The 25,925-nt window shown below is 38.9% G+C and overlaps 1 protein-coding gene across 5 annotated transcripts in view; it reads right to left on the bottom strand.

Annotated features, from left to right (window-relative positions):
- Nucleotides 1-25,925, bottom strand: part of LOC115769356 (poly(rC)-binding protein 3) — a 96,711-nt gene that overhangs the window by 61,703 nt on the left and 9,083 nt on the right. For all 5 annotated transcript variants that reach the window (XM_030714133.1, XM_030714134.1, XM_030714130.1 and 2 more), the window contains exon 2: nt 9,766-9,839. The gene's annotated coding sequence lies outside the window, so the exon portion shown is untranslated. The remainder of the gene's footprint in view (nt 1-9,765; nt 9,840-25,925) is intronic.

Below are 25,925 nucleotides of genomic sequence, written 5' to 3'. Positions count from 1 at the left end.
AAAAAAAAAAACGATAACCTCTAACAAAATGCATTCTGAGAATTGTTGCATATGTTACCTGGATAAAAGGTATTTCCGAGTCCACCTAACATACACCTACACACACACACATACATACACACACACAAATGCATATTCGCAAATGGAAGATAATTCCATATGCTCCAGGTAAATCAGATTAAAATATGGCAATAGTGCTAAATGCTGTGCACAGCTGTATTTTGGCCATGTGCACACCTGTCCCAGCGAGAGTGTGAGTGTGTGTGTGTGTGTGTGTGTGTGTGTGTGAGTGTGTGAGCCACAGTACGTGCACAAAAGTCAATTAATTGAATAAAAATACTATTTTTTATGGTAGACGTAAAAAATAAGAAACAGAAGTATGAGCGAAAATCCACGGAAAATATATTATTGGTCAGTTGCGGGTTAATTGGGCGCTGTTTGTGGGCGTGGCACAAATTTAAATGTCACACGCAAAAATGTATACGCACAAACAAAGACAAAATGCGGGAGTGAGAGGAGACGTGGGCCTGAAATTTTATAAAAATGCAACGAGATGAAGCGCAGGAAAAAATTATTATAAAAAAAACATTAAGGGAGTGGGAGGGGGAGGGGGGGCGGTCCAGCGTTTGAACCTGGTCCAGCGATAAGTGTAAAGCGTAATTAAATTTTCATGACGCAAAAAGTGATATAAGAAATGAGCACCAGCTGACGGGCGAAAGAGAGAAAGCAGAGCGAGAGAGGGAGAGGGAGAGGGGGAGGGAGAGAGAGAGCGAGGCAAAAACAAGTTGGCAGCGCTGCGCGCAAAAGAATACGAAGAAAGAGAATGTTACAAGCGAAGTGCATTAAGCTAGCGAGTTTAATTAAATTATTATTAATCTCATTTGAGTGTGTGGTAGGAATTGGATAGAGAGAGGGGCGGGGGACGATGTGTGTGTGTCTGTGTGTGAGATGACGATGGTAGCACATATATACAGCCCCCTCCGCAGATCCTCACACTATACTATTCGTACCACGACTCAAATGATTTGCTAGGTCGAAGGGGGGTTGGGGGTTGTGTGTGTGCGTGTGGAATAACGATAGTAACACATACACACACACGCGCGCACATCCCACTCACACTATTTCACACTTTTTCCTCATCTGCATTTACAAGGACATGAAATTTTAATCACATATTCTGTGTGGGCAATAGGCTGCACAGACAAACACACACACACACACACATAGACACACAAATGTATAGAATATATATGTGACACATACAAGCATATAAGTACGTAATACATACATATATAAATTCGCTGCAAATAACTTTTCGCTTACCTGTGCATGTGTGTGTGTGTGTGTGCTGTGTAAAAGTTAAATGCATGTTGCTTCTTTCGAACGACAGGTGGAGTGAGTGCTGGAGAGAGAGAGAGAGAGGGCGAGAGTATATTGGGTCAGAGGCCGAGTTCAGGGTAAGGATCAGCGCTTGGGACAGTTTGACAGCGAACATTTTCGAAAATTAGGTCGTGTTGAATTTTGTATTAACTCTAATTGTCACAAAATGCGGCAAAATGTTAACCATCAGACAAATGTGTGCTATACATGAATATAAATATGTACATACATACGTGCATTTATTTATTTATGCGCATAATCAATGCAAATTTAATAATCAATGCCGAATTGTTAATTTCTATAAGCTGTAACTTTTACAACATGGCGCAAAGTTAAGGTCTGTCAGAAAAATGGGGCACATATATTCAACAATTCCTGCTAATTTAAAATATATATAAATACCAGGTAAATTAAGCTGCGATTAGCGGGCTATCAAAAGTTATCTGGCAGCTAAATATAAAGTTCTGCTTGCTTAGATATTTGGCATGAATTTTTGAAGCAATGAAGAAAGTGTAAAGAAACTTTTATTGTGTGATCTAGAAATTTATGAATTATTATTAATTTGTCAGATGAACAGTTTTAGTTAAAGAGAAATAAGAGAGCTCTACTACTCGCAGTTGGCCGACTTGTATATACCCTGTAGATAGCTCCACGCCATTCGCACTTTTTTCTAGGCCTTATAAAAGTAAATGTACTCTTATTTTAGACTATGCTACAGCATGTGATCACATTTGAGGGAACCAATATTTTGGTTTATATATTTGGGACCCGTTAAGCCTTAATGAAATTTCATGTAGTTTTTCTTAATTTGAAACAAAATTTTTACAATTTTTCGTTTTTGTAAAAAATCAAATAATTTGTAACAATTATTATCTAATAACAAAGTGCCATAAAGAGAAATTAGTCTTAAAGCAATCTTCTTGAAATTTAGCATAGGTAGAATATAAGGTTCTTGTAAGAAAAACTTTTGTATAATCTTATCGACATTGGAAAACTATATCTTATAGGAGCCATATAAGCAATCGGTCATATGGCAATATATTCAGTTTTCCAACATATTTTCCTTAAACTCAGCATTTCCGAGCCTTGCTTTTTCCACATACAACATTTAGCAATGCGATGCATTAGAGGCAAGAAAATATGTGATATTATGATTTATTTTGGCAAGACGCAAGTTATCTTTGACATGTGCTCAAGCAAACATATTATGCTAATTAAAATTAGTTTTATGATGCTAAAATTTGCCTTCGGTGCGATTGTTAAGCCAATTGTGAAAACCACTTGACCCCACGGTCGAGCTGCCTTAGCAACGCACTCAGGCAAACTGGAATGGCCAACAGTACTTGGTAGCCAAAGAATCTACAAGTTCATTAAACTAATAGCCAACAATTTATAACTGGCTGGAAGTGGACCAAGCCCAAGGAAATGGCTGCACAGTCTTATGCCGCCCACAGCCCAGTCGGGGCTGTCTCAGGCTGAAGGACGACACAAAACTAATGGCTGCCCCCATCTGACTTGGGCAAAGGTGAAGCGTTTTCCCAGGAATTTTCACAGCCAACCAGAGAAAAACTAATCCGCTTAATGTTTTGCCTATCTTCTAAAATATGACCAGACCAGCCTCCATATTGAAATGCGCCCGTGTGTACGTGCGTGTAGTTAAAAACAAGCAGCAGGAAAAGTCATGCTAATATGTTGGCAAATTTTCCAAAAAAAAAAAGAAAAAAGAAAGAGCGAAAAAATAAACTTTTGCTAAGACGCTGCTGCTGCTGCAACTTCAATAAAAGCTATTAAAGTTTTGCTGTGGAAGCGGTTGCAGCTGAAAAACTGAACAAAGCAAAAAGGTTTATATTTGTGGGGCGGGACTGGGGGCGTTCAAATGCGCACAATGCCAGAAAAACTTTGGAGAAGTCACAACTTAAATAGCTTCAGAGCACAAAGCAGATAATGTGATAAGCGGGCCGCATTGGGATCGACATCCGGGAAACACCGGGAACATCCGAAGCATGTGTCTCGGCAACCAGCCACGTTTGTATTGGCTGCGAGCCTCAGTTGGGGTGAGCTGGGCTAATTAGGCAAATTGAAAGCCAAAGTTTTGTAACTCAAAGTTGAAGATACACATTCGTATAGGCAGAAGAAATGGGAACAAAAGCCAGATTTGACAAAGAATTAATGGAAAGTGTAGCTACCCGGCAGTTGGAAAGTACACGTAATACTACAATAAGAACTTAAGCAAACTAAAAGTTTGCTTTAAATAAAATTAGCTGGAATTCTAACACTTTAACATACCTTAAAATACGCGGTTTGTTGCGAATTAATTTAACCAAGCTCATTCTCTTTCGCCCTCTTTCTCATTACTTTTTCAATGAACTACTGTAATTAAAGGCTTCTCTTTCTCTTACTGCTCTTCAATGCGCTCTCTTTGTCTCCTCGCGCTCTTTATAATTGCACTTTTACCTTCCCTTACTAATAATAACAAATAACCAAGCAAATGTAGGAGAGGTAAAATTCTTGACTGAGAAAGTAATAGAGAGAGAGAGAGAGAGAGACTAGAAGGATAAGGCTATATCAACTCGCCTGTTGATGCTGATCTAGAATATAAATATACTTTATAAAGTTGCAGATGTCCCCTGCCATGTGTTAATATTAGAATACCCTCTATAAGCGCTAAGAAGTCCTTAATGCAATATAATTATATCACAACTTTTTTCGAAGTCTTATCCTTTAAATATATGCTAGACTTACAGCAAATGAAGCAACAGCTGTATATAAAATTTAAAATATTAAAATGTGAAATATATATAGTGTATGCATACACATTTGACATACCAACACGCACACTCACACACACACACACACACGCACACACATTTAAAAGTACCATTAATGTCGGGACTAACTATTCAGTTTAGCTGAAAACGTTTCACGCTCACGAGTGAACGCAGCTTTTGACAAATTTTCGCAGCATACTGTGAGGCGCACGCTGAGTTTCTTGTGTCTGTGTGAGTGTGAACGAGTGTGTGTGTGTGTGTGTGTGTGTGTGTGTGTGTGTGTGTGTGTGTGTGTGTGTGTGTGTGTGTGTGTGTGTGTGGCAGAGCACGCTTCGTTTGTGTATTTAATTTGCCACAAAATTGTACTCCATGCACAAAAAAAAAAAACTAAAAATAAAAAAAATAAACTAGCATAGCAAAAACCACCCGAAAATAAGTTTAAAACGCTGTAAAAGCGTATTAAAAACTTTTTCGACTCTGTAATGCAAGCCAAACAGGCAAAAGCAAAATGGCAACAAAAATGTTGCACTTGTGGTTGTTGCAACTTTAACATTTTGTTGTACGGGTTTTGGGTTTAAATTACGCACAACTTAATGCCACGGCTTCAATTAACCATAACGCCCCAACTATGTGCAGGGATTACAAAAAAAAATATAATAAAATAAATAAATTAAACTATTTTAATCACACAAATGGGAAGTTATGCAAAAAATGTTGCCAGAAATTTCCAAAAGAGAAAATTTGGGAAAATGAAAATAAATATAAAACTTATAATAATGCGATGGAGGTGAACGCTAAAAAGGTGTATTAACAAATTCTTGCTTTTTGCTTATCAGTCAAACTAATTTTCAAAGATTTTTCAAGTTAATTTGAGGCGTGCGTCTTACTTTTCAGAAAATCCATTCGCCTATGTTATAAGCTCCCGTGAGAGGATCTTTATGAAAAACCCAATTCAGACGTGTTTCACGTAGAATCCGAGCTTCCTCGGTGAAAAATGCGATTCAAGGTATTGAATGCCCAATGCCTAATGCCTAATGCATACGTATTCCAGTGATTTCGGAAATTCCACCCGCAGCTGTGGAAGTTTGCCGGAGTATTTCCAACTTTTTTGTTTTCGGTTTCAAACTTATTTGAAAAGATCTTTGTCAGATTTTCAGTTCAGTTCAAAATGCCGGTCAAATGTTTAATGAACGAAATATTACTTTTTGGCTTCAAGCTTCTTGTTAGATATACTCTAAAGTTTGTAGATAGAACTAAACTTTTGCTCAAATGTCTGGAACACAAAAAACTATTAATTGGTATATTTGAACTGCAAAGCTTTTGTGCCATAGACAAGTTCAATAACTTGGCATGTTGGCTGACCTGTCAAACTGCTAGCAACAAGCTGCCAATGCCAATTTCCAGAGCAAGATAAAACAGAAAATGGAAAACACATGATACGTAGCCAAATCCAAACATCCATCAACACAAAATCTCTCAAAAAAAGAAGAAATTGGAACCTCCACTAATCGAATGAATGAGCGAGTAGCAAGTTTGGTGGCAACAGTCGGACTGCGACAGCTGAACATGGAAGTCAAAATCCAGCCCCATAAGGCTAACAAACAATACCCAGTACAACTGCCAACTGCACACAATGGCTGTTTCATATTTGTCGCTCTTCCGATTCAAAAAAAACACAAAATAGCTAATACAATGCCGAACATAAGATACCCTTGCAGGCATGACGTTCAGCAATTATTACAAAATAAATCAAAAGTTGAACTGTAGATTGCTAGACAGGAAATATAGAATAGATATAGAAATCTTAGTTAGATTCGATTTTGAACTTGAAGCTCGTACTAACCGAATAAAGTGAAGACATTTTCGAACGCAGAAAAGTATCTTTTAAAGGGCAAGGGAGAGAGGGGGATAGAGGGAATAGATGCAGTTATTCATATTGACCAGAGATTCGAACTGCAAGTAAATTACTAAAATAAATATTTAACTAACAAAAAAAGAGATAGAGGAAGAGCCTAAACTCGGCTATTAACGTTGACCAGGACAAAAATGTTGACGAAGTCTACAAACCACTCAAGAAAGTATCAAGAGCTAGAGTTTAAGTTTTAAAGAGAAAAATGAAATATGGGAAAGGGAGAGCCTAGACTCGGCTTTTAAGTTTGACCAGGGCTGCAACAACGACTTCCTGCCATGAGATTCGGTTCTTTGACCTAGTCTTTTATAGATTTAAACAATAAATTAAAATTTCTGCCGCTAACCGGTTTGTTTCCTTGATGCTAACTAAGAAAATACATACTTATTGAATTACGATTATGATTGATTAACTAAGAAAATGCATACTTATTGAATTAGGATTATGATTGGAGATGTCGCCTGTTACACGTTGCATATTGCACTACATGGTTAAAGTATCATCCGTACACTCTACAAACAAATTTTTGAAAAACATGCAAAAAGGCGAAAGCTCGTTGAGCATTTCGAGTTCGCCGTTGTCCTTGGCAACCGTTTGTGTCGCAGCATGTGTTTGGCATTTTTGACACATATCCTTTGAAGAATTTTTTCTTTATTTTGTTGTCGCCTTTAGCATGAGCAGGACTTAACTGGCCAACCGGCTAACTGTTTCTCAAGGACTCAATCTATTGTCCATTCAACCGTGAACAGACATATCGAGCTTGCGTTTAATTTCTTGTTGCTGTCTCGGTGTTGCCACGTGTGCTGGCCGGGCGAAAGGGTTAGCTGGGCCGAAAAATCTTCTGCCTGGAACAACACAAACAACTCTCGGCGCACATATTAAAAATTTCGCCTCGTTGAGTGGCTCGCAGTGAGCCCTGGACTTAAGTAAACACAAGTCGGGTAGGGGCGTTCGTGGGGGATAAGGCGAGATAATTAGTTACTTTGTGTCGTTGTGGTTCCCTAACCCTCATCCTGCGCCGCAACCACCTTTCGTCTGGGGTCTCTGCCTGATTTGTAGTGGATTGGTTCAAAGTGGCGCGTGCCTCACTTCAGAGTCCGTAGTCCGTAGTCCAGAGTCCGGGCCCCGGCTTAGTTTGGTTTAGTACATTACGAGCGGACGGTCCATCGTCTACATTTATTTGTATTGGTTGAGTGTATTTGATTACGCTCTCTACGGTCCGTAGGGTTAATTGAATTTGCTTTCCAGTTTCTACCCACAACGAACAGCGGCCGAGACTGATAGACGATTTGCCATATCTATAAAGCGGATGCACACACACAAGCACACACCCACACACACACACACACACATCGAGAAATATTCATGAGCTGGGACAGCTTTAGCGTTCTATTCTGGCGGGCTCTAAGGTTTTTGTTTGCATTTGATTAATTGCATAAAAAGTGGAAAATTGCCAAAAATTGTTTTTGGGCACATTTCTGCTCGGTTATTTATAGTTGGGGCAGGTAAGCTTAAGCCTCAGTGGATTTGCTGGCTACACATGAGTTATAATAGCTCTTTAAAATCAGCTGCAAATGGCCAAAATGTCGCAGCGTTATATTTTCGTATTAATGTACATAGTTCAGCCAGTTTTCCGAGGTGCATTGATAAAAGTCCCTGCTAATCTTTCTTGCATATACCATGCAAATATTTTCTCAGACACTGTTTCTTTTATCTTCCAGGTGAGACGTTTTCTTGATCTTACAAAAGATATATTAACCACCTCGTCTCTTTAAAAAAATCAAAATAAAATTATGTTAGAAAAGAAACACGTATAAGCGCAGAATTGCATCATTTATACTCTTAAATATAACTATATAAATAAATAAAGATAAAAGACGGAGAAAGCTCAACAAATACTTATCGATAACTGCTTGTGTCCTGGTGATTGTACAACACTGTAAAGCCGAACCTAACCTAGTCAGTTGTTAACAAGCCTTGAAGCCAAACAAATGGAAGCACTCACTCACTCAATTTAGCCTTTGGCCTCTTCTAATCGGGTAAATAGGAAAAACCCTATAATTTTTGTGCGAAACTCGTTGCCAGCTTGTCGGCAGAGGGCATCCAATTACCATTCTTCAGCTGAGTAGAATTCAATCGCTCGACATGGCGAGTTGCGTGCGAGCAATATTTGAACAGCACTTGAAACGCGCACGAAATGAACATTTGCAATTGGAGCAACAATTGGGATTCCAGCTAAAGCCGTCCGCAGTTTACGCCCAGCTAGCTAATGGCATAACCATTCAGCTAACGATCGAAGTATCTCGCAGATGCAAGATAAACTAGCTAAAAAAAAGGCATATGAGTACAAACGTTAAGCGCTTAATAAAAAGCAAGTAAATAATTTAGTCGAGCGCTCGCAAGAGCTTGGCGAATGTAACTCTAGAAAACTACTCGTATTTATTTGCAATTTTCGCCTTTTAAGCCGATAAAAGGCGAAACAGGACGTTAGAATCTGTGAGTGGAGCTCTGAGCGAGTGTCCTTCAATGCGAATGTGTATGTGTCAGTGTGTGTGTATCAGTGTGTGTGTGTCTCTGTGTCTGTGTGTGTGTGTGTGTGGATAGTAAATAAAATGACAAGCGTTTGACAGAAGCACCGGAAAATCCGTCAGTTTGGCGACGATGCGAACGATGCGCCCGTCCGGCCACGAGACACCAAAAGTTCCGTGAGTCGAGCACAGTTTAGAAAAATGTCCTGCTGCACAACTGTCCCGTTTCTCTGGGTCCAACTACCCGACTGTCTCCTACTCTCCCTCTCTCCCTGCATTGGTTGCGTGTGCGATGTTTGCTAGCGTGTTACAGTTACATTCATAATACAAAAGCATACGGGACCTGGCAGCCATCACAGCATCATTTCCTACGCCATTTTTAGTCTCTCCCTGTGTCAACTATTCTAATAGCTCTGTATATATGTGTGTGTGCGAATGTGTGTGTGTGTGTATGTGTGTGTGATTTACAGTTTCGCTGATTGCGTGGATAATGCTAGTGCTAGCAGAATTCAGCCCCCGCAACGGAAGACTCTATACCCACCACACACACACACACACACACACACACAACCACACACACAGAGAGGGAGAAAAGAAAACGCGAATTGCCAAACGGAAGCGAATGCTGAAGGCAACCGGCAAAACGGATGTTAACTTAAAGGTATTAAGAAATTGAATCAAAGTGAAAATATTATAAAAATGAAATAGAAAAAATATATATATAAAATATTAAGTGCAACTAAAGGCGATTGCATTTGCCGTTCGCTAAGTGCCGTCGTCTTTGAACTATGACATTGCCTTCTAGTCTATTGAGAACATTTTAAAGTGCAGCTGAAATAAAAGAACATAGACAGTTGTGGCTACTTACCAGCCAGCGGCAATGACAGGCGCAGGACAGCTACACAAAGCTAATACATCATAATGCAATTTTGCCAGGACAACGATAACGACAAGGAACAAGGGATTCATTTGGCTTAGACAGCGCCTAGCACTACAAAGCCAGTTAAAGGAAAAAATGCGATTATAGTCTGATGAAGACCTTAACTAAATATAAAAAAAATTAAACTCCAATTAAATGCGCCTACTGACACTAACAGTCAGATAATTGTCGACCACAGAGTGAATTTCTATAACTTTCATTTATATTTGTATATTAGTATATTTGTTAATATGTACTTACCCGAAAGTTCACTCGCACGCACTCTTAATATTGCCATCTATTGGAGGGCGACATCATTTTATATATGCGCAACACTGAAAAATATTAATAAAAGTAGATATTATATTAGAATGAAAGCACAGGAAAAAAATATAAATAAAATGAGAAAAACGGAATGAAGGAGTAGAGAGGAAGATTTATATATATATTATATTCGTAGCAAGAGTAGACGGCAAAGATAGAGTTAATTAATTGACACTTGAGATTGTTAAATATTACAAATATTTTTTTTAAATTTTGTAATCTAATAATGTAATCTTACGAATAAGAGAATATGCACATTAATATATCCATACTTATTTTTACGCCAAAAATCATTATTAGATTGCCAGCAGACTTGTTCATGTAACACTTCAATTGCCATCAAGGCATGACGACCTGTAAGTCCCACTTGTAATAATGAGAATCGCATAGCAGGGCAATAATTAAAAACAGGTTTTATTTAATTTTCAGTTCAGTGAACAGTAAACTTGGCCTGTGATTGGTACAACAAAAGACACATACACATACATACGTACATACATATACAAATATACACACATAGATACGTACATAAAAGCGTACACAAATAATACATGCATACATACATTCACACATACACAAATATATACATGCATATACTCACTCATACGACCATACATACATGTATACATATATACAGACATATTAACATCCATATATCCAATTAAGCTTAGTAGGTTTCCAAAACACTTGTAATTATTTTACTTGCATATCATAGAAGCACGAATACATTACTTGCATTCATGAGAATCGCATAGTAGGGCAACATTTTGTAACAATTACTTTTCATTAATTTGCAGCGCGTTCGAGATTTCAGTATTGTTCTACATATACATGCATCAACATGCATACATAAAAGTGAAGTAATCTAAAAAGAAGATTCAGAGATCCCATCGCTTATAAAGCCGGATAAACAGAGTTGAAACCTTGTCTGGGTCTTCTTCTTCTTTTTAATATCCATCTAAGCTCTGCGTGTTCCATAAGCTCGCACAACCTATCTAAGCCAAGGCAGCGCTATCGTAGCATTTGGTGTCTGCCTGTGTCGAGCTAAACAAACTGATTATCACAACTGGCACCCAGTAAATATGAAGGCTTGAATATGTTTATAAGTGCTGGCACTCTTAGCTGGCAATTACATTTAAGCCCAAATAAATGTTATACCATATTTATAAATCCCCAAGCAAAGCAAAGGGGACTGAATACGTGTCCTTGTGTGTGTACGTGTAAGTCCTGTGTACTTAAACTCAATTTGTTGGCCATTTTTATTATGTTATGTAGATTTTCATATGCATTTTTATTTTGGCCATTTATTGCTGCAATGGACCCGACACTCGTATAAGCTATAAGCGCATTAACGCAATTCAATTTACTCTGTTTGTGTAGTAATAACGACAACAACAACAACAACAACAAAGGCAACAACAATAGCAACAAGGATACAAAACCCATAAAACAATGTCGGGGCGCCACCTGCGTGAGAAGTATAGCAAAAAACCAGGTAAACGTATTAACTTCCGTTCACTTTTATAGGCACAGTCAAACGCACACGCGGGCATATGCCGCAAAATCCATGATGTCCAGAATCGATGTCCATGTTTAGAGACCACGTCCAAAGGCCTATTATCATGCAACAGCAGCAGTTGCGGCAGCAGCAGCTCACAATGTGTCCCCATGCCTCTATCAGCGTGTTGGCTAACAAAGTTACCACAACAACTGCGACGACAACAGCAGCCGCAGCCAGGGAGAAGGCATACACTGAGAGAATCTCACTTATAATTCTTCAAATTAGTTATAATTTCCAGCACACGTATTCTTTTAGTTTCTATTTAACCCGCATTTATTATTCAAAAAGGATCGATTTTGGGATTTGTGAGAATCATCCCAAATGAATTTTTACAAAGATTTTTGACAAATGTTTTGGAAGCCCATCGGATGGTATACAAAAAAGTTAAATAAAACCGTTTTCCACCAATAAATAATAATTTACCGAAAAGTGTGAAACGCTTCCGAGTGAACTCCACATTCAAAGATCATCGATCGAATACAAAGGTTTTTTCGCGATTTTTCCAAACTTCCTAGCACTTGTCAAATATTAATTTTCTCTATTTGTAGACGTCAGACCTTGCAAGTAAAAGTCGTACATGTTTTTTCTCACAGTGCATTTATTTGGGCAGCACCAGGTAAAGTCAGGTGAAAGTGAGGGAACGAGAAAGATATAAAGAGAGAGGGAGCACGAATTGCACAAAGCAATTGCTTGCTAGTGACGTGTAGTGTTATGTTTGGGCTGTACTGTGTTGTGTAGTGTTATGCAGCGGTATGGGCCTCCTGATCTGCCCATGCAACTGACAGTTTGTTCAATTTTGCATTGGAATCGCACCCCCGCACCGTTCTGCCACCAACTGGTCCTTGCTGGTCGTCATATGATGCTGCCCCTTTTGTTTTTATGGGTCAACGGCAAAAAAAAATCAAAAGAGGAATGAAAATGTTTGTGTGCGCTTTCTTTTTTGTGCCCCAACCCAAGGGGAAAAGAGCACAGCTGCGTGGCGTATGACTTGCTTAAAAGGTGTATACGTTTTGGATTTTGTAAGGCGATTCGAGCTTATGCAGAATTTAAATGACTTCCAATTCGAAAAGAGTTGTCATTGGAAAAGTGCGGCCCACATAATACTGTGATTCTTGGCAGGGCAAATCTGACTAGGCGGTGTTTTTTAAATGTGCAGAGTTTTCAATTATTGACTTAATATAATAAATATTATTTTTATTATCTCTAGATATAAAACAGTTTGTCCTGATTGGTGACCAACGCACAGCCCATACAGGTTTGAAGCTGAAATTTTCACTTTAGTTACATTATCTAATGAAGACCTGGTTTTAAGAAATTCCACCCATATGTGTGGAAAAATTGGGAAAACCGTTAGTATGAATCTTTTTGTTTATCATTCGATCGACCTCAAATCAATTTAAACAGATCTTTGTTCTTATTCGTTTGAGGGATGTTTCACACTTTTCGAAAAATGCATTCCCCCTTAATGGAAATGGAAGTCAAAAATTTGGTGGGGGACGTTTCAACTGCAACTCTGGTAAATTGGCGAAAAACGGTTGTATGACAGTTTTTTGTTTACCGTCCGATTGCCCTAAAACTAATTTTCAAAGAAAAAAAAAAAAATATATATATATATATATACGCCTTTACTTCGATGAATCAAAGTAAAACAATCAAACTAAAAAACCGAAGACACAATTAAGTTAGTACCTAAAGTGGATGTCAAGTGAACATGGCCAAAAGTTAAGATTTAAATCAACTTATGAAAGCTTTCAGCTGGGAGCAGGCGTACACACAGGCACACACACACACACACACACGCGCACGTACAGTAAGGAATGGTAGAGAGATAGAGTGCAGCAACATGTCAACGTAAACTTATCAGGCGACTTCCGGTGAATGCGACAACAAGAGGTGGCAGGGAACGATGTGGGGCAGCCACAGCTAGCTGGAACAGCGAGCAGGACAAACCAGCCAATATCCTGCACGACAACATGGCGATACAATGCAAACAAACAGGCAACAGCAACTGGCACCTCCTGCATGTAAACCAACTAATGAAACTGTCAACTGGCCACAATACAGCACCCAGGGGCTAAAAGGCAGCGGCATGTGGGTAGCTGAGTATTCGAGTGTTACCCTTTCACTTTTCCAATATGGCCGCCCACTTGACGGATTGCTGGTGGGCGGTGAGAGCAACAGGCGGTTGCTGCATTGCATCATTGGAAAAACGTTCATTAAAAGACGTCGGCACCAAATTGATTGCCCAGCCAGCATTTGATTAGCACTCAAGGCTTAAAACTTATCAGGCCGGCGCCAGTTTTGTCCAAACGCTCATGTGGCCAGAGGTCCGACAGCGACAGCTATTGTCAAAATGGAAATTCAATTTTCGCAGACAATGGACGAAATACAAAAAAAAAAATAATAATAACTGAAAAGCTCTGAGGAAAATGGCTGGTCAGCCAAATGGGCTTCAGCTGATTGCAAAAAAAAAAAGGAAAAAAATGCATTTGAATTTAACTCGCGATATTTTTAGCATTGTCATAATCGAAATATTGAACGCAGAATCGTTGAGTCAGTTATGAAAATGGTTTTTCCCAGCCGTTCACATACATATATATATATGTCTATTATGCATAAGCCGCCAGCTACCCTTGCCATCCCTGCATGCGCAGTCATAACGGAACAGCTGCTTTTATGCCATACTACTCAGCCAAAAAGTTCGTATCATGCCCTAACCGAAGGTGGGGCTCTATTGGAATATGAGACCAGATGAAACAGCATAAAATTTCAGAGTTAATTTCATCTGATGAGCAAGTTGTTAGTTAGTTACTGACTAGACAGTTTAATTAATTTGTTTTATGCTCTGCTTAAGTGCATCTATTATACTCGAAGCCCTATGAAAAGTGTTACAGAATTTAAATAATAATGCCTTGAAGTTAAAAATTAAATAGAGAAATTTAAATTAAAGCAAATAAAAAAATAAAATTAAATTAAATGAAAACAATTTTATATAAATATAATTGTATAATTACATTGAATGAATATAAATTAACTATATATAACTTGCAGCTGTAACTCAAGTTCTCAATTCAATTTCAGCCTGTAAATAATAATCAAGCATATTTTAGTTCAAAATTCTGGCTATCGACTAAGTTTAGGGCTAACTGTTAACATAATTAACATAATATAAAATATTTACAATATATGTTAAGATATATTTCAATATCCATATACTTAGACAAGTATTCACAGATATTTCCTTTTATATTTCTCTCATAGAATTTTTTGAGTTATTTTCTTTATTTTTATTTTTTAAAGTTTGCTTAAGAAATTCTATATGTTCTGTTGTACTTTTTAAATTTCACCAAGTAGTGTATTTTAACGCACCTCAACCAAGAGTATTTCATTTCCTGAATGCTGCAGCTAAGTAAAATAAAAAGTAAGCAGAAAAAAAAGCGCTCAACCTTTCGCGCATATGGAAATTTATGACAGGTGGCAATGGCTGGCTGCCTGGCAAGCGCTCTGCGGCTCCGATGGCCTAGAGTAGGGGTAGCAAAGAGCTGGCGGAGAGAGGGGGTCTTTGAAAGGATGGTGTGTTCTTTGGGGTTCGTTGGCGGCATAACGGATGTGTACGGATATGTTTTGCCGCTTGAGTGAATGTTTGTATATGTGTTTTTTATAAAATAAAAGAGTGGCTTTATACATATGCATAAGTGTGCGCGCAAGTGTGTGTGAGTGTGTGTGTGTGCGTGGGCGGAAGGTAGGCTGGTAACGGGTTTTTTGCTGGGTGGTTGAATCTGTCAACACGGCGCTGACATAAACGTGCCAAAGAGTCCCGCCCCACACACACGCACGAGCACACACACACACACACACACACACACACACACACACACAAGCATATACAGCCTCACAACATTTGTTTGCACATGTTTGTTGCATGTGTTTGACGTTAACACGACACAATTAAGTCGCTCAAGTGCGCCTATACATACACACATACACACACACACACACTCACATACACATCCATACATATACATACGAAAGCCATTATACATTTCAATTCTGAAGTGACATGAGAGAAAGATAGAGAGTACTGTGGAATGAGAGCACATGAGCATAGTCCGCTCGCTCTGGCTCTCACTTGTATGCTACGACAGGCGACAATGAGAACTTTCTTAATGAAATTTCAATTTATATTCCTGCTTTCCATTTACTGAAAATATGTTATGTAAATTATACATTTATGAATTGACGTTTCTGCATTTTCGCTAGTCGAATTAGACGCATTGTGCGTATCCTTTGCTCCATTTTAATTGCGCATATTTTTTAATTACACATTGCCAAAGGATAACGCGCAAATTCCACTTTTCTGGCCAATGTTGCAGACAAATTTTTGATGTAGCGCAAAAACGAAAAAAATAAAAAAAATAAAAAACGGGGAAAATAAAACTCACTCAAGCAAAATTTGATGAAAAGCCCCTTTGAGCACTTTTAATAGAAGGATGCAGATGATTAGGAATCTGAAATGAGCTTGAACTGCAATGGATAGTTGCCTTGAGACAGTTCGAGACGAGCTCTTACGTTATAGGTTGTAGGTTGAGCCAACCACTTGAAATCACTTAAAGCGGTTATCAAGCACTGCCAGAGCTTGAGATAAACAAGTGGCTTAGGGCAATATATTAAAGACGGCCGAAATGAGCGCATACGAAGCGCAGAGGCAGCTCCAATCAAGTGTATGGTTAACAAGGCGAATGAGTAATATTTTTAAGTTTACTGAAGGCAACCTCAAAAATGAGGCTATGTAAAAAGAATGCATTAATAGGCTTTATCAAACAAATTCAAAACATATTAGTGCACAAGATTTTCATAAAAAAAATTCTTTACCAGTTCGAATCACAAAACCCTCAAGCTATGGCATTAGCTAAAATAGTATATATATTTTATTCTTTGCAGATATATAGCTCTTCTTTAAATCCATTTTTGGTTGATCACATTAAGCAGGCAGCTAAATTGCAGAGCTAACCAATCTCTGCATTCGCATGCACCAAACTGCTGCAACACATTGTCATTTAAAGTCGCATTTGCCACACACACACACACACACATACACAATTCTAATTAGGAACTCATTAGCCAGTCAGGCATTGCGCCACAAGAGGATCAAACGTATGCAGCAGCGAGGTGGCTATAATGGGACACAGCGTTTGACGCTTATCACAAAACTGCAGGCCTTGTGCATACAGTCAGTTTCCCTATGCTCGCATAGGAGCACGGGTCACCATTATTGTTTTCAGCTAGAGAAATAAAAAGTCGTGCGGCAGATATTGCTTCAGTTTCAGTGTAAAATCAATCCGGACCCAGTGCAAAACCTCAATAATGGCATTGTCTGGCTAACGAATCAATGTCGTATCAAAGACTGGCCAGAGGGTGCACAACAGAAACTCGACTGGTTGCTGGTTAGTCGATAATAGAGCTAGGAATAGCAATTGGTCAATGAGTATATATGCAAATAAATGAGAACGGCGGGTACTTCACAACAGGTCAGCAATTTCTAATTATCGATAAATAAGTAAACTGAAGAGTTGGCAAATGCCCTGTCGTTCCCGCTGTTGCCAGTCACAAAAAACTCGTCAAATCACAAGCTACGACGGACATGCAAATTAAAAGAAGATTTTGAGCAAAAGTTGAGAACAGCAGTTGACGAATTCTCAATGCTCTTATGAGAGAAAAGACTTTTCATCTCTGTTTCAAAAAATTTAAGAACCTCCGCGCACCTAAAAATATAAGTTCCCTTCTGAGTTAAGTATTATAACTTTTTGATTAATTAGAAAAAGTCTAGTATATTTTGCAAATAAAATTGATTATATTATGCAAATCATATTATAAGCTCATTGTGTTTCTTCCCAAGCAATTTGTTAAAAACAAAATCGTTCTTGAAATACATAAATAAATCGTATTAAAAATTAGAAACTGACCAATTTCTGATGCACATAATCATATAATTGATTGATAATTGACAACTGTTTGAGCTCCATAAGCTTCTAGTTGGCATATCAAACCGAACGACAGAGTTAATTGTGCTCTTTGGCTAGATACAAGTCGGAACAAGTGACCAGGAGGTCTGGACATATGTGAACAGTGCCAAGTTGATAAACAAAGGAGCAAACTTGCCCTGGGCTGGTCGAGTCGGGTCGGGTCTGGTCTGAGTTTTGCAGACGAGCAGAGGTTTTAATTTTATCGAACGAACGACAGGCACGACAAAAGAACTGAAGACAGGACACAAGACCAGTGTTGGCAAACTTAAATATGGCTTTAATTTTGAATTTGGTAAGACTTTCAGTAAAACTACAATATTGCAACATATACGGCCTTATCCAATCGTTATATTTTATATTTCCAATTTTCACCCATTTTCTACCCACACTATCTTGAACTACACGGCTCAAGGTATATTTTTTAAAGACAATTAAAATTGATCTGGATTTCCAGATTCCACATTCAGATAATAAGCTTAAAAGTTTCATTTAACCCTTCTCCGCCAATTTTGCACAGTTGCAGGTGGAATTTTCCAAAAACAGTCAGTCAGCTCTGACAGTAGGTTTCGCGATGGACGAACGCAGAGAATAATATGAAAACCAGGCTCTTATTGCATTTTAAAGCTGCTTTATACCCATTTTCCCCATTTTGACTAGCTGTTGGCTCCTGCAAAGCACTGAACCGGACCCATAAATACGGGGCAACAGCGAACGGCTCCTCACAATTGAGCACGCTTCACAGCACAAATATGTTCGGTGTTCAGTGTGGGGCAAAGGCAGCCTTTGCCCATTGGACATTGATAAACTGTATTAAAAATGGCAAAGGACAACACGACCAACTTCACATGCGCTGAGCGAGCGCATTTTACAAGCGGCTGCTCTTTAATTTAAATATGTTTCAATGCACAAAGCTAAATTAAAATGTATTTATAAAGTTGAGCAGGGCGAGGGCAGAGGCAAGGTGGCGGGCGTTGTTGTCACACAAAACATGTGGGCAACCCTTTTAATGACTATTTTTATAAATATGGATTACCTTGCAGCAAGTCCTCCAATAAGGATATGCTTGCTTAGCCCATTTGTGCACTTGCTTCATTTAGTACAACAAGAACAACAACAACAACTACAGCACAGTGTCATGTATTTTCATTTGTCACACGCTAAAAGTGTAGACCAGAGCAGCTGCCAAAGTCCTTTGGCCAAAGCCGCCACAGATTTCAGAGCTCTGTCGCATGTGGGACAAAGGACATGCGACACCCGGCTGGGGGTAATTATTAAAAAGCGCTGTCAACCTCTCTCAAAGGGGGTGACAAAATACTGTGGCATTGCCTGAAGAGCTTGCGGTGCAAACTTTTGTTAAGAAAATTAAGTAACAACCAAAGTGAAATCCACCAAAATCCATTAAATCCTGTGAACACCAAGCTGTTGAAAAAATATTAAATGACACAGCGCACCTTACCTAAACTTAGGTTGAGAGCAATTGTAGAATTTACTCAAGTTTCATAAAATACTTTAAACTATTTTATTTAATGAACAAAAAATGTTTGGTGTAAAAGGCAAGAACTGATCAAGAATTCCACTTTTTGATTAGCCAAAGGTATGGAGTATAGCTAAGGTTTTAGACCTTAATTCTTTATAAATAAACCTTAAACTCTTTATGAACACTTTATAAAAACAATGTGGCCTTGTTTCAAATATTTTTAAAAAATGTATTAGTTTTTATAGGATACATAAACTAATTTCGATAAATAAAAATATGTAAATATAACATTTTAATGCATAAATAATTTCAATAAAATTAAATTAAAACGAAACGTTCAAATCAAGGTTTAAATATGGTGAAAACTGGGGCAAGAGATGGCTTCGATCCATGAACCGAACTTAACAAATTATACTATATGTATTATTTGACAGTGTATATAATTATACCGAAAACTAACATTTTATGGACTTATCTCACGCAATTTTGAATGCGAAGTCCGACATTACAACATCACAAGGGCCAATTCAAGTAAACAATATTAATCAAGCAACCATTGGCAACGTGCACAGAGGAGCCCATCGAACGGCCATTGAGAGTAACCCACAAGTGTATCGATAAATCCACAAACCGACTCGACAAGAACTTCAATTAGCGCAGTTAACCAGCAACAGCAGCCACAATTAGCACCACATAAAGGAAGAAGAGTTTGCCTGGTTTCTCTTGAAGCCCACACAGAATGTCTCACTTAAAGCAGCAATGGACGCTCCAATATGCTGTTGCCTTTAAAATGAAACGGCCAAACCGGAAGTTCGCACAAAACTCAACCTCATAATCAGCAATAAAGTGCGCAGAGAGTCATGCGGGAGCAGCTAACCAGTCAGATGCAGCGCTTCAGTTCAGCTCAGTGTTGGGCTGTGCCTGCAAAGCAGTCACAGAGCCGAAATAACAACAACAACAACAATAAGTTTGAGTGCTTTTGTTGGGAGTGCCCGACTAGGAGATACCCTGCATGACGCGCCAAACTTCTAACTATGTTAACTTCTATAGCTTCCGGTCCGGTCCTTATCAAATTTTCAGGATATAAATTAAGCACCCCATTGTGTGGAAAGAACTAAATTAAAATATATATTCCCATCTTTATACAAAATTTCAGTTATACAAGAAGTAAAATATTTTTAATCTGATCTTACTGTCGAAAACCTATTTGTTGTATCAAGCTCCAATTATTTTTAAATTCTACTTCTAAATGTTAGTCTTAAAATCGATTTTTATTAATATCATCAATGTGGTGCTATATATCAGATGGGGCCACGCTTTGTCAGCTGGACAAAGGCTAAGTAATATGTGAAGAGATGATCTGGTCCTTACTGCATCAGAATAAGATGTTGGGGTCTTTTCAGCTGGGTAATGAGACGAGTTTCGGAGAGAGAGCTCTGGTCTTTTGTAAATTGAAGCATTCATGCAGACAAGAGGAGCACGACTAGAGCGGCTCAGCTCATCAAACTGAGTAATAATATAAATATATATATAAATAAATGTTCATTTATATATTCGTATTCATGTGCTCGGAATCGCCTCTTTCTGCCTTTTACATACATTTGCACAAAGTCCGTATACCCTGCTTATCCAACAACAACTATAACAGCAAGAACCTCTGCGGTAGTAACGCCCAGCAAACAGCTTCATGGCCGTTTAGGTTAATTTCCCTTTGATGATGATGATGGCATGTTTTGCGCGACCATTCAGGCGTGCGATGGACTTGCTCACTCCAGCTAACAGCCAAAGAAGCCCCGTCCAGTAAGAGGGGGGGATATGAAGTGGAGGCGCACTCACCCACACGGAGTAAATGAATGCGCTTCGCGCTGTGTGCGCTTCAATAGTTTTGGTAACATCTTCTGCCCATGCCCCCAACCCCAAACCGCACACGGAAATGAGCGGCGGCGAGTTGGGCAGGTCTTGAGCTCAACAAACTTTTGGGCATGCAAACGTAAACTCAAAACTCAAACGGACTCTGTTCTCTCACCCCCAATCCCTCTCTCTCTCTCTCTTTCTGACGACCAAGCTCAATATTTATGCCTGAAAATAAGAGCAAGGAAAATGCAAATAAAAAATTTCAGCGCCGTTTTAATCATCATGCTTGCATTTTCTTTACAACATTTTTTTTTCTATATAGTATATATATATATATACATAAGTATAGGTATTTATTCTTAGCTGCCTAGGTAATTGGCTAGCTTAGACGGGCCGTAAAATAGCAAATTCAGCGGGAAAAAGTGAATTAGAGTTGGAATTTAAATAGAAAAGAAAACCCTGAAAGCAACTTGGCAGTTGGGTGGGTCTTCCTTTTAGGTTTTTTTTTGTGTCTGGCTTGTTTGTGTATAAGTAGAAATTATATATTTTAAATATTTCAAAGGTAGCTCAAGCAAAGAAAAGGCTGAAATGAAACAAATAAAAATGTTCAAGACATAAATGTCTGGACTAAAAAATACTCTGTAAACGAAAGATCGCCATTCAATCTGAGCCCTAAGCAAGTTTTATACAAGAGAGTGACTTGATGGCAGAAAAAGCAATTGACAAAACGAGAAAAAGAGAGATAAATAGAGAGAGAAAGAGAGAGAGAAAAAAAAAGATAGAGAGAACAAAAGAAAGAAATAAAGAGGTAAATAGACAGGGACAAAGAGAAATAGAGAAAAAAAAAGAGAGGGAAAAAGAGAGAGAGAAATCGAGACAGTAAAGCTGAAAGGCAGAAAAACCGATTGACACAGAGAAAAAACGAGATAGAGAGAGAAAGAGAGAGAGAGAGAGAGAGAGAGAGAGAGAGAGAGACAAAGATCACAACGAGAATCAAGTGAACGACAGAACGACGATTATTGACCGAGAGAGAGAGAGAGACAGAGAGAGGGAGAGAGAGAGAGAGGATGAGATTAATAGAGATTGTAGAATGTAATTATTTATCAAACATAATATAACTATGTAATTTAATATAACCAAAAAAATAAATAATATTAATAACTAATAGTATTTATTCCTTCTATGCTCACATACAATCTAAATGGATGGATTAGCTTTCTCGGCGAAACAAAGTAAAAAACGTATTTCAGCCAAGAGGATATGTACGCACATATCTGTTACGAGTTACCTGAGCTTACCCACGCCCAAATATTTTCAGCCCTAAAGCACTTTATGATTGCAGCGCATCATCAAACTCAATTTAGAGCCCCGCCCGACGCCTTGTAGACGCGCACACACAGTCTGACACACTCACACACACAAACCACTTTACTGATATCGACTAAAAATCTCCACTGCGGAAATATTGAAATCTAAAAAGCAAATAATTTAATTCGCTTAAACTTTGGTGGCAGCCCGGGGTGGTACGGGGCACGAGTCCTTCATATACAGAGAGAGAGAGAGAGCGGGAGAGAGTGAGAGAGCGTTGGGACACACGACATAGGCAAACGCCGCTGTCGACTCACATCCGGCCAGGCAAATGGGAAAAGTGGAACTGGTGGCAGGACGTGCGCTGTTGTATCCACATAGCCGCCATCAAATTTGAATTCAGAAATGATGCAGATAGGTCAAGGGAGGGGGTAGGGGTGTGCGGCGCTGCTTTGGTCTGGTCTGGGCCTGTCACGCATTACCAACCACTCGAAAAGCCAAGCCGAGACCGAGACCGAGGCCGACACTCGACACTCGGCGTTTTTAGCGCAAGCTATCAGAGCTGGGAGCGGCGCGCTGTGCGGACGTGGGCGGGGCCGGGGCGTCGGAGTGAGTGGTCTAGGGTACGGTTCCTGGACCGGGACAGCACAGCGACATCCGTACGTCCTGGTGTCTGCATCCACATCCAGATTCGTCTCCTGCTACCAGGTCTCTGCTGTCTCATTTGCTTTCAATTTTTATTTGCCGTGTAACAACCGAACAACAACAACAACAACGGCAACAAAGTTGAAGTTGCCGTGAGGTATTTGACGCGTCGCCGTCGCCGTTGCAGCCGCCTAAATGCTTTTACGGCGGTGTTGCCACAGAGGTGGGCAGTGGCTGGATGGGCTAGGGTTGGGGCGAAGGCGGGGATTGGCACTGTCTGTGGCTGCGGCATTGTTAGCACTTTTGGACAGGCAAGCTCTGTACGTGCCCCTCCCCCGCCCAGCTTCACTTGAGCAGATAATTTTCACTGTTCTGCTGATAATGATGATGTGCAAATTTCATAGCATGGTTTCTCCTTATGTTGTTCTTATTGTACCTGTTAGGTAATTTAAATTCCTTTTTTCAGCATAGTTGGCACATGACATTCCTGGCTTACGCCGTCTCCTCGTGCTGGGCAATTAAAAATCGTCAAAGTTTGGTAAGGTCCTGAAGTCTTCAAGCTGTTTTGAATACGAATTAGGCAGTGGCACAGTTTTACGGTAGCTTTTCTTTTCCTCTGAACTTTCGAAGCGAAAAATTGCCCAGCTATGCCAGGTGAGAATTATATTGCTATTGCGATGGCCGAGAAAGCAATATTTTCTTAACTCCGATTTTTAAACTATATGCAAGCGGCTCTACATTTTCTATTGCCGGTCCACAAGAAAAATATAGCCAACAAATTGTAACTAGCCCCGTTTGTCCATCGCGACAATTTACGACAATTCCAGCTCCGTGCGATGGCAATGTGAAAGGCAATGTTTTGGATTCCTAAACTTCAAATGTAGGTATTCTAGACCGTATAGCTGTGATTTTCTATACCCTTGTTAAGTTTATGTTGTCATGAAATGTCTCCGACCCCATTAAGAATAATCTAGATCAGCATCAATAGCCGAGTTGATATAGCCATGTCTGTCTGCCCGATTGTCTGTTTTTGTACGAACCAGTCTCTCAGTCTTTTTGTGCAAGCAGAACATCATCGTTATGGAGTGTAATTTAAAGTTTTAAAGATTTTTAATAGACGAAAATCGCGTGCATCTCTATACAAGAGCTGCTCTAAAACCTGAAACCGATACTAATCAATTTCAGGGATATGGAGAAAGTTGAACGTTTGACAGACCCACGCTAGATGGGCTTTTGATGCTGACGAAGAATACATTGCTTTCTTTTGCCTGCATCCTACTTTGCACAATTGCAACTAACGCTTTTGACCCATTTTCAGTTGGGAACATGTCTTATAATATTGTATGGGTGGCAAACCAAAGATTAAAACGAAGCGAACCTCAAGTGAACATCTATGTATGTCTATTACAGATGATAGATAAAATTCTTATTATGTGTATACAAGCTCTCCGACACAATTGTTGCACAAGTTTTCAAGATGACAAAAGACACTTAACGAATACGCATCAAAAGACAAGTCCTATGTTTCCTTTGGGCAACATAAATAAAATTTGTAAGACATTTTGGTCGATTATTGCTTCACGAACAACCCTCGTTACCCACTTGTATACTAATAGTGGAATATCGTACTCTGTCAACTTGACTTTACGATTTGCCTATTCAAATTTTCTACGCGTTGACAGCAGCTGACATTTTCCATCGCTTCAAAATTGTTAACACCGCCCACACACACACAGTCTCAATGTCCATTTTCCTACGTCTCTGACCTTATCCGCCCAAGAATCTGTTTACATGCCATCACGTCTTTTGGGCGGATACAGGGATACGGGGATACGGGGGCTCGGGATGTACAAATGTTATGCCTTCGGCGATGGCCACCGCTTGCTGCATTTGAAATCAGTTTAGTTTGCACGTCCTTTGGCGCATAACAAAAAAGAAATTGAATTTGGGTTGTTTGGCAAAACGAGTCCGACGAGGACACTTTGAAGTCCATTTTTCCCAGAAACAAGCAAGCACAGAACATAAACAAACAAAACAACAGAATACTCTAAAGTCGCTTAAGGACGCCCATCGTATCCGTATCAATTGGTATTGCTTAAGATTTCTGATTTTCTGTATTTGATTGACTGACCAAATAATTCGGTTAGTTGCCCGCTGATTGACTGAGAACTAACGCCCGGGCTGTCATTCCCTCCCTCAGCAAAGCAGGGATACATGTATTTATATATTTCCACCTGGACAAGTAAAAAGCTTTTCTGATAATCATGGCTGCAAACCCCAAGAACATAGTAATTGCTTTGGTTTAATACCAATACCTTGTAAAGACCTAAAGAGGTTCGGTTCGCGCACCTGACTTTATACATTAATTATTCAAGGTTTCATACCGGCAATGATTTGGCACATATTTATCAATTTTATATGAAAGGCTTCAACTTATGATTATAATTTTAATTATAATATAATTATTATATTGACATATATTCAATATCTCAAATTGTTTTGTCTTATAAAAAAATGCATTATATTATCTAATAACCATGACCGAACGATCATTAGATATGCCAAATTACTTAATTTGATTGGTTTTTAATAAACATTTACAAGTGCTTAACGTAATTTATGTTGTTAATTAATTTGTAAGTTTGTTTCCTGATTTAAAGATTAGGTATTCGATTTTTCACTTATTTTTGTGCATGGCTTATTTATAAAATAAAACTTTTTGTAATCAGAATTATATGCCCAAATATATTATGGCTTAGATCGGTTCAGAAATGTTTGCCCTTATCCATGTAATACATTTTAAAGTGTAAATCTCACAACTTAATTTCAAAAGCATTTCACTAATTAACAAAGTACTAGAAACGAGCTCATTACTTATTAAAAGTGCACTTAGCTTAATTTATTGTTTGTCCAGAGTCCAAAAACACCCACGTCTAAATTGAAATAAAATTTAAATTTAACATGAAGTTCGCTCAAATTTTATCTCACTCCCCCGCTCTCGCTCTGTCTCTCTCCTGCAGCACTCCCGCTCTCTAAGCGCGCTTAATATGCAAATTGCTTCGTTTCTAATTAAAATAACTGTGCAGTGCTTTTGGTTTTTAGCTCGTTTTAAAAACACACATTTTTGGCTGACTTTTTGTAGCTGTGGGCCCTAACAGATACCCCAAAACGAGGCATTATTCATTTTCCCCAGTAAAACACAGGAGGGCAGCCTGCCTGCCAGAGTGGA

Source organism: Drosophila novamexicana, unplaced genomic scaffold (assembly GCF_003285875.2).
Source record: "Drosophila novamexicana strain 15010-1031.04,08,12 unplaced genomic scaffold, DnovRS2.1 tig00004554-arrow-pilon, whole genome shotgun sequence".
NCBI lineage: Eukaryota > Metazoa > Arthropoda > Insecta > Diptera > Drosophilidae > Drosophila > Drosophila novamexicana.
Note: the sequence above shows the minus strand (reverse complement) of the source record. Positions and strands in the feature narration are given on the sequence as shown.